Genomic DNA, 8,357 nt, shown 5'->3' with positions numbered 1-8,357 from the left:
GGAAGAACAAGCGGAAGAAAAACAAAAATCAACTCCCGGTGCTGTAATGAAGCACTGGAACTGTGATGACACAAGTAATGATATAGTTTTGCATCTTAATTTATTGCTATGGCTGGAACGAGCAATTGTTTTGCCACTGATTTGATGCCACTCTTAATGTAATATGTAATTATCTCTACTTGTGCAAACAGGGATCTTCTTTGAAGATACCATATATTTTAGTGGAACTGCACAAGAAGATGTTGGAAACATTAAACTAATCGAGGAGTATATAGTAAGCTTGGCCACCACCGTAGATAGCAACAGATGGTTCCGGAGAAGTGCTTCATCTGTATGTTGTACACAATAAGCCTCCTGACAAAGGTTGGTACTCGCCCACTGATTTCATCCATATGATTGAGCTTTGTCATCTCTATTGGTGTTGTGCTACTGTTTAGATATTTTCATGAAAAAGTGGTATTGTCCTTGAGAAGTGCTTCATCTGTGCTGTTTTAAATATTTCCTTTCCTTTTTTTCGAGCAAACAGGGATGCTAGCATTTAGTAGTCCTCTTGTCTTTGCACAACAGTATCATCTTCCTCTGAAGAAGAATATGGAGTACGTGAAGTGACTAGTTCCGATTATGCCAGGATGAAGAAGGCCTGTCTATCTTCTCATCAGAAGGAGCAGTTGAAGGATGGTTACATTACTCCCCACAAGACCAAACTAACTTCAGCTCAGAAGGACTGACAAATCTCCATTTTTTTGCTGTGATGCGTGAGTACAATGTTGTTCTAGGATTCTTTCTGGTGAGTTCCATTTTTCTAAAAGTGTGCTCTACATGGACCATGTATGTGCCTGTTGAAACTGTCAATTCATAGTACAGTTTGCTTTATACTAATCACTTTTTTGTATTTGTGCAAACAAGGGTGCTCAGCTTGATTTCAATGGGAACTGCACAAAATGTTCATGAATACATCGAATCATTCATTTCCACCACCAGAAAGGAGGTGCCGATAAGTTCAAGGTGTTGCAACATATAAGGGCGAAATCATACAAGCTACGCGCGAATTTGGTTGATTTTGGTGGAACTGCACAAAAAGAACAGCTGGTTTATTTAGCACGAGGTGCCATGTCAATGTCCGAACTGATGGCAAACCCTGCCCATTCCAAAATCGTAGGCATTTGATAATTTGGAATGGGACAACCTTATCAAATTTTGCTCATTGATTTTAGCAAGACATGCGTTTGATATTTTCGAATGGGACGCCCTTTGCTGTCAGCAGCGTCGATCAATTTTTTCTTTATTCTTTAGTTGTGAAGTAAATATTGCCTCTGACATGTGAGTAGCTGAGATGCATAATCATCGATTGTTTTGAATGTTCTCTATGAATTGCCAGGCCTGTGTGTTTGATTGCAATGTACAGAAACGCTAAAAAGCTGCTCAAACTCTTTGTACTCCTTCTGTTCCTTTTTACTTCGCCTATTGTGAAAGTGCATACTTTTTTGTATAAGATTGGTCAAAGTAGAGATACTTTGACTGCAGACAAAACTTGTATGCAGACTAGAAAGGACCGGAGGGAGTACATGTGAAACTGCTGCAAACGAGGTGATCACCCTGGGAATAATGCTAGTACGTATTGTTTTGCATGTTCAACCGGAGGGTAGCAGCGGTGGCCTTACTTGGACCCGAGCGGCGGCGACCTACTGTGTTCTACTATTCCTCGTTTTCTATGTGGCGCGGCCTCGTTGGCAGTGGGGCGGGGCCTCGGCGGAGCCGGCGATGTCCTCTGTCTCGTTGCCGGCGGGCGGCACCTCAGCGGAGTGGTGGAAATCCTCCCCCAAGTTGCCGGCAGGGTAGGGCATCGGCTGAGCCGGCGATGTCCTCCGCCTCGTTGTTGGCGGGGCGGAGCCGGCGGTGTCCTCTGATTCGTTGTTGGCGCCGCGGGGCCTCGGCGGAGTAGGGCCTCGTCGACGCCAGCGGAGCAGGGACTCGTCGGAGCCGGCATTGTCCTCTGCCTCGTCCTCGGTCTCGCCAAACAGCGCCTCGCCCTCTTCATCGCCCTCTTTGTAGGCAGGCGCAGCCTCCGCCACCCGCATGCGGTACCGCCAGCGCTCAAGGCTTCCCTTGCGGGCGGGGCGGTACGAGTAGAGCAGCGCCTCCTGCTCCACCCGCTCCACGGCGATCTGCTCCTCCACCTGCAGGTGCTCCTGGAGGAGATGGTGGTTGTAGGTGGCGTCGGCCTGCGCCTCCCGGAACTGCTCCTCACGCATCTTCCTCACCCTATCCATATATTGGGCACGGGCCTCGCCGATGGTCATGGTGCAATGCACCAGCGACGATGGCGCGGAGGACGGGGTTGGCGCCAGATCGTCGACTACCATGTTCTCCATTGGGACGTCATTGTCCTCCGGCTGCCTGCCGGCCAGCCGGTCGGCAGCAATGGCTGCCATCTCCTTGTGGTCCATTGTCCGCCCGTCCCGAAGAGCGCTGAAGCGCGAGGAAGCCATGGTGGGCAGTAGTGGTGCGGACAGGAGAAAGGGAATGGATGCGGATGACTGCGGCTATGGCCGGCGTAGCAGTTTATATAGCAATGGTGGGCGGGCGGAGGGACGGACGTGTGGCGCCGGAGTAGCCGCCTCGGCAACCGCGTATCATTAATGTGGGTGGCAGATGGACGGACGGACGGCACTTGTGTCATTTGAAGGCGGAGCAATCGCCTGCACCGGGAAGCGGGGCGGGCGGCGCTGACTGTTTTGGGCGGAAAGTGCGCGCGGGCGAGGAGATGACTTTACTTGGAGAGGATGACAATGGGGACCCACCAGGTCCATAGCCTCATGTACGCAAGTGCCTCGTTATTATATATATATATAACTATAATTTATTTTGCTTCCTCCTGGTTTCCTGACATCACGGTCCCACACCATTGTCAACCTATGTAGTAGTCAATAAACGAGAGAATTGCACAAGAAGCGGCCGACAGCTGGGACCAAGCAGCTCGAGCAGTATTTCTGTTTTTGAGGTGTGAGCACTGCAGAGTTTTTTGATGTTTAGCCCAGATATTAATTTTTCTCCTCTGAACAACAACGAAAACATCGCTGCAGGTATTAACTAGGCGGGCTGTGGCCCGTCTAGCCCAGGCCAGATATCCAGCCCAGATATTAATTTTTTTCAAGCTGAAAATGGCTAGCCCAGCTATACTTTTTTTTAGTAATACCCAGGCAAGGTCAAGTTGTTATTCTCCGCCCCGCTGGGCTGCAAATCTTTCCTAGGAGGGATGCATTAGGCTTAACAAGAAAATGGGCTTTAAAAAATAATAAATGGGATGTAATTATAAAAACAGGGCAGTAACTTAAAAAAATGCACCAAACACATGATTACTTTATAAAATATTATTTTTGGATATTGAAAATTTTAATTTCATTAATTGTTGCGAGCGCAATGTTTCGTTGGATTTTTACGTAATATAAATTTATATTGAAATTTTATTTAATCTGACTAGAAATTTCGGGATAAAAATATTTCGGATCCCATCAAAATGTGGGAAATTTTATTGAATTCTGTTTTGAACGGTTGGTTGAAATGGGTTGTACTTTTAACAAACTGTAAATGGGTTGTAGTAAATTCCATTAGAATTCAAAAATGGGCTACACATTCTTACAAATCTCAAATGGGCTATAAGTTCTCTGCCACACACTTCTGGCCTTACTAAGTTGACGCGTCCCCTAAAAAACAGAGTTGACGCGTATGCAAGGCTTTGTCAACTTATAGTCAACACACGGTTCTAGCAGCAGTGGCCGTTGGATGTCCATCCAATGGATGTCGTGCTTCTTCTTCAATCTCGAATATTCTAGCTTCACCCGCCCAAAAAATGATTCCTCCCCCTGACATCTGGGGCGCACCGTTTTGGAAGCTGACCTGTGGGCCTACTAAGCTGATCTGCATGCATTCAAAAAAAAGTTGACGTACCAAGGGCTTTGTCAACTTAGTCAATATAAACGATTCTAGCTGCAGTGACTGTACAATGTCCATCCAACGGCTGTCGTGCTTCTTCAACCTCTGGTCTTCTTGCTCCAGCCGCCCAAAGCAGCGCCGGTCGTGCCGCCTGCTCCTGCCTCCCGTGGCCGGCTGTGCTGCCGCGGAGGCCTCACCGCCCCCTACTACTCCCACCGCTGGCCAGGCCATCCCTCCACTCACCCACACCCCCTGTTATTCTACGGCGACAGCAGCCTCACACCGCAGCCGAACCAGTGAACACTCGTACTCCTCTCCGCGTGGGCATCCACTGTCACGTCTTGCCCGGCTCCGCGTCGTCCCCTTCCTGGGCCTCGCCGTCGTCCACCGCCGTGGTGCTCTCGGCGTGGCGTGGTCAATGTGGTCAACGACCGACTTCCATCGGAAGAGTACTGTATGTGGAGAGGCTGACAGCTGGGTCCACGGCAACTGCAAGGAAGTGCCTCCTTATTACGCGGAAAATAATTATTCCTCCACCTGACAGCGGGGACCCACCGGACGGGCCACCAGTATTTTGCGAAAAAAATCGTTTCCCCTGACTGCTGGGACCCACCGGATGGGCCACAGTATTTCGCGAAAAAAACGTTCCCCCCGCTGTCAGCTCGGACCCACCGGAAGTGCCTCCTTATTATGCACAAAAAATGAATACTCCCCCGGCAAGCTGGGACCCACCTTGGTGGGAGGCTGACTTGTGAGCCTACTAAGTTGATGGGGACGAAGGGCTTTGTCAACTTAGTCAATATGAACGATTCTAGCTGCAGTGACCATATGATGTCCATCCAACGGCCGTAGTGCTTCTTCAACCTCTGGTCTTCTTGCTCCAGCCGCCCAAAGCAGCGCCGGTCGTGCCGCATGCTCCTGCCTCCCGTGGCCGGCTGTGCTGCGGTAGAGGCCTCACCGCCCCCTACTATTCCCACCGCTGGCCAGGCCCTGAGGCGACGGCAACCTCACACCGCAGCCGAACCAGTGAACCCTCGTACTCCTCTCCGCGCGGGCTTCCACTGCCGCTTCTTCCCCGGCTCCGCGTCGTCCCCTTCCTAGGCCTCGCCGTCGTCCACCGCCGTGGTGCTCTCCGCGCGGCGTGGTCAAGGAACGATTTCCATCGGAAGAGTACTGTACCTGGAGAGGCTGACAGCTGGGTCCACGGCCATAGCCCAGTTTTTTTGTGATTTGCCAAGTAAGTCGCTTTGTTAGGCCTGTTGGGCTGCAAATCTTTCAAGACGAGGAGAGCTTTCATTCGGCTGGCCGAGAAAATGGCCCATCAGTAATGAGAAATGGGCTGTACATTTTTAAAACACATCAAACCGGCAATTAGTTTCAAATATCTTTTTTTTCATTTCAAGATTTTAAATTACATTAATTTTTATGCGTGGAGAATTTGTTGGATTTTATATTGATATACATTTATTTTTAAAATCAGTTTGAATGTGAGTCGAAATTTCGGGATTAAAAACAGTTTGGACCGCACCGAAATATGCAAAATTTCGTATAATTTTTTAACCGTGGCCACAATATGGGCTGTAATGCTAACAAAAAGAATATGGGCTCCAAAAAAACCCTTAAGAATTAGCAAATGGGCTGTAAATTATTAGAAATAATGGCAGATGGGTTGTATGCTGTTTTCCACAGATTTGAGGCTTTCCTAAAAAAGGTTGACGCACAAGCACTGACTGTTGGATGTCCATCCAACGGACGTCGTGCTTCTTCAATCTCTGCTCTTCCTGCTCCAGCCGCTCAAACAAGCGCCGGCGGGACTGCCTGCTACCTCCTCCCCGCGGCCGGCTGTGCTGCCGCGCAGGCCTCACCGCCCCATCGTACTCCCATCGCTGGCCTAGCCATCCCTCTACTCACCCACACCTGCTGTTATTCTCCGGCGACGGCAGAGGAACCAGTAAACCCTCGTACAGTCATACTCCCCTCCGCGTGGGAAACAACTGCCTAGTCTTCCCCGCCTCCGTGTCGTCCCCATCCTAGGCCTCGCCGTCGTCCACCGCCGTGGTGCTCTCGGCGCGGCGTGGTCAATGTGGTCAACGACCGACTTCCATCGGAAGAGTACTGTGCATGGAGACGCTGACAGCTGGGTCCACGGCCGCAGCAAGGAAGTGCTTCCTTATTACGCGCAAAATAATTATTCCTCCACCTGACAGCGGGGACCCACCAGACGGGCCACCGTATTTCACGAAAAAAATGTTTCCCCCCTGACTGCTGGGACCCACCAGCTACACCTTCGCACGCAAGGAAGTGCGTCCGGGCAAAAAAAACGATTCGCCCCCCTGACTGCTGGGACCCACCAGCTACATCTTCGCACGCAAGGAAGTGCCTGACAGTCGGGACCCACCTGGTCGAAGCATACGTAGTGTTGTCATTCTGGTCGCGAACGTGTACGTACATATATACTGGTGGATGTAGAGGCGCGCACGTGTCGTAGTAGTGGCGCGCACGTAGCATGTACACGTACGTACAGCGGCCAGGGTGCAAGAAAGAAAATACGGCCACGTATGTGTACATACGGGCGGGGTCTCGAACGCCTACTCGCGCATACGTACGATGAGGGCTCGTTGACATGCCTGGGTCGGAACGGAGAAACAGCGTCGTCGTCGTGTTCATGGGGAGGCAACGAAATGCGTCGTGTTCATGGGGAGGCAACGGAATGCGTCGTGTTCATCGGGGGGCAACGGAACGCGTGGGAGCCAACCGGCTGGGTCGGAATGGAATGTGTGGTCGTGTTCATCGGGAGGGCTTGGACGGAACAGGCGATGGAAACGAGGCCTGGCGTACCGCAGAACAGAGGAAACGGCCTTGTGTTCGACTGGCCACGTTCGAAACGGGATCCTGTTCATCGGGAGGGGTCTGGCGTACCGCAAAACGGACGAAACGGACCTCCTACGGTCGAAACGGGGGTCCTGTTCATCGGGAGGGGTGTGGGGTACCGCATAACGGACGAAACGGACCTCCTACAGTCGAAACGGGGGTCCTGTTTATCGGGAGGGGTGTGGCGTACAGCAAAACAGACGAAACGGACCTCCTACGATCGAAACGGGGGTCCTGTTCATCGGGAGGGGTGTGCCGTACCGCAAAAGGGACTCCACGGGATACTGTTCATCTCCACCGTCGACCTCCTCCAGCCTCCACGGGCTCCTGTCCATCCAGCCTCCACCGCGCGCTACTCCACCGGCTACTGTTCAACCACCCTTCCACCGTCTACTGTTCATCCAGCCCTCCACACCACGGGGTCATGTTCAACCACCCCTCCATGGGCACCCCTCCACCGTCTACTGTTTATCCAGCCCTCCACCACACCACGGGGTCCTGTTCATCCAGAGGCAACGCCACCACTCGCTGTTCATCCAACCCCCCCCCCCCCCCCCCGCAACGCTCACTGTTCATCCCAGAGGCAGCATCGATCGGCTTCAATTAGCAGCAGTAGCGAAGGAATCGCTCAATCGGGTTCAGTTAACAGCCATCGATCGATCGCTTGGGTTCAGTAACGCGTAGCCTGCAGTGCAATCGCTCGGGTTCAGTTAGAGCCCAACGCCTCGCTCGGGTTCAGTTAGAGCCAACGCCTCGCACACACGCGCGTACGTGTACGAGAGAAGCGCGCATCGCTCGGCCCCCGACCTCCCACCGTAACCGGGAACTCCCCAAAATTTTCCTTGCCCTCGCTTCTACCATGGTTTTTTCCATCATGGACGGCCCAAAGAATGTCATGCAGTTGCGTCTCCGGTCCGCCCAGGACGAAAAGCCCATTTTCTGTCATGATTTTTTGTCATAGAAGTAGGAGCCCACCACATCTATGATGATACCGGGTTTTGTCACAATTATCATCATAGAAGTGTCATATGTATGATAGAAAAAAAATTCGTTCGGCCCAAAATGTCACGGATGTGTCTTTTTTTTGTAGTGCGTGTAGGGATTGACAACCCCTTATCGCGTTGGTTGCGAGGATTTATTTGTTTTGTGTAGGTGCGAGGGACTCGCGCGTAGCCTCCTACTGGATTGATACCTTGGTTCTCAAAAACTGAGGGAAATACTTATGCTACTTTGCTGCATCACCCTTTCCTCTTCAAGGGAAAACCAACGCAGTGCTCAGGAGGTAGCAAGAAGGATTTCTGGCGCCGTTGCCGGGGAGGTCTACGCAAAAGTCAACATACCAAGTACCCATCACAAACCCTTATCTCCCGCATTACATTATTTGCCATTTGCCTCTCGTTTTCCTCTCCCCCACTTCACCCTTGCCATTTTATTCGCCCTTTTTCGTTTGTCTTTTTGTTTGCCTTGATGTCTTTCTTGGCTCGTTTGCTCTCTTGATGTATTTATTCCTAAACAGAGAAGCTAAGATCTATGGATCCTCGTCCGCTTGCTAA

The sequence above is a fragment of the Aegilops tauschii genome, chromosome 2 (assembly GCF_002575655.3).
Source record: "Aegilops tauschii subsp. strangulata cultivar AL8/78 chromosome 2, Aet v6.0, whole genome shotgun sequence".
Lineage (NCBI taxonomy): Eukaryota > Viridiplantae > Streptophyta > Magnoliopsida > Poales > Poaceae > Aegilops > Aegilops tauschii.
The sequence above is the reverse complement of the archived record's forward strand: the minus strand, read 5'-3'. Positions refer to the sequence as shown.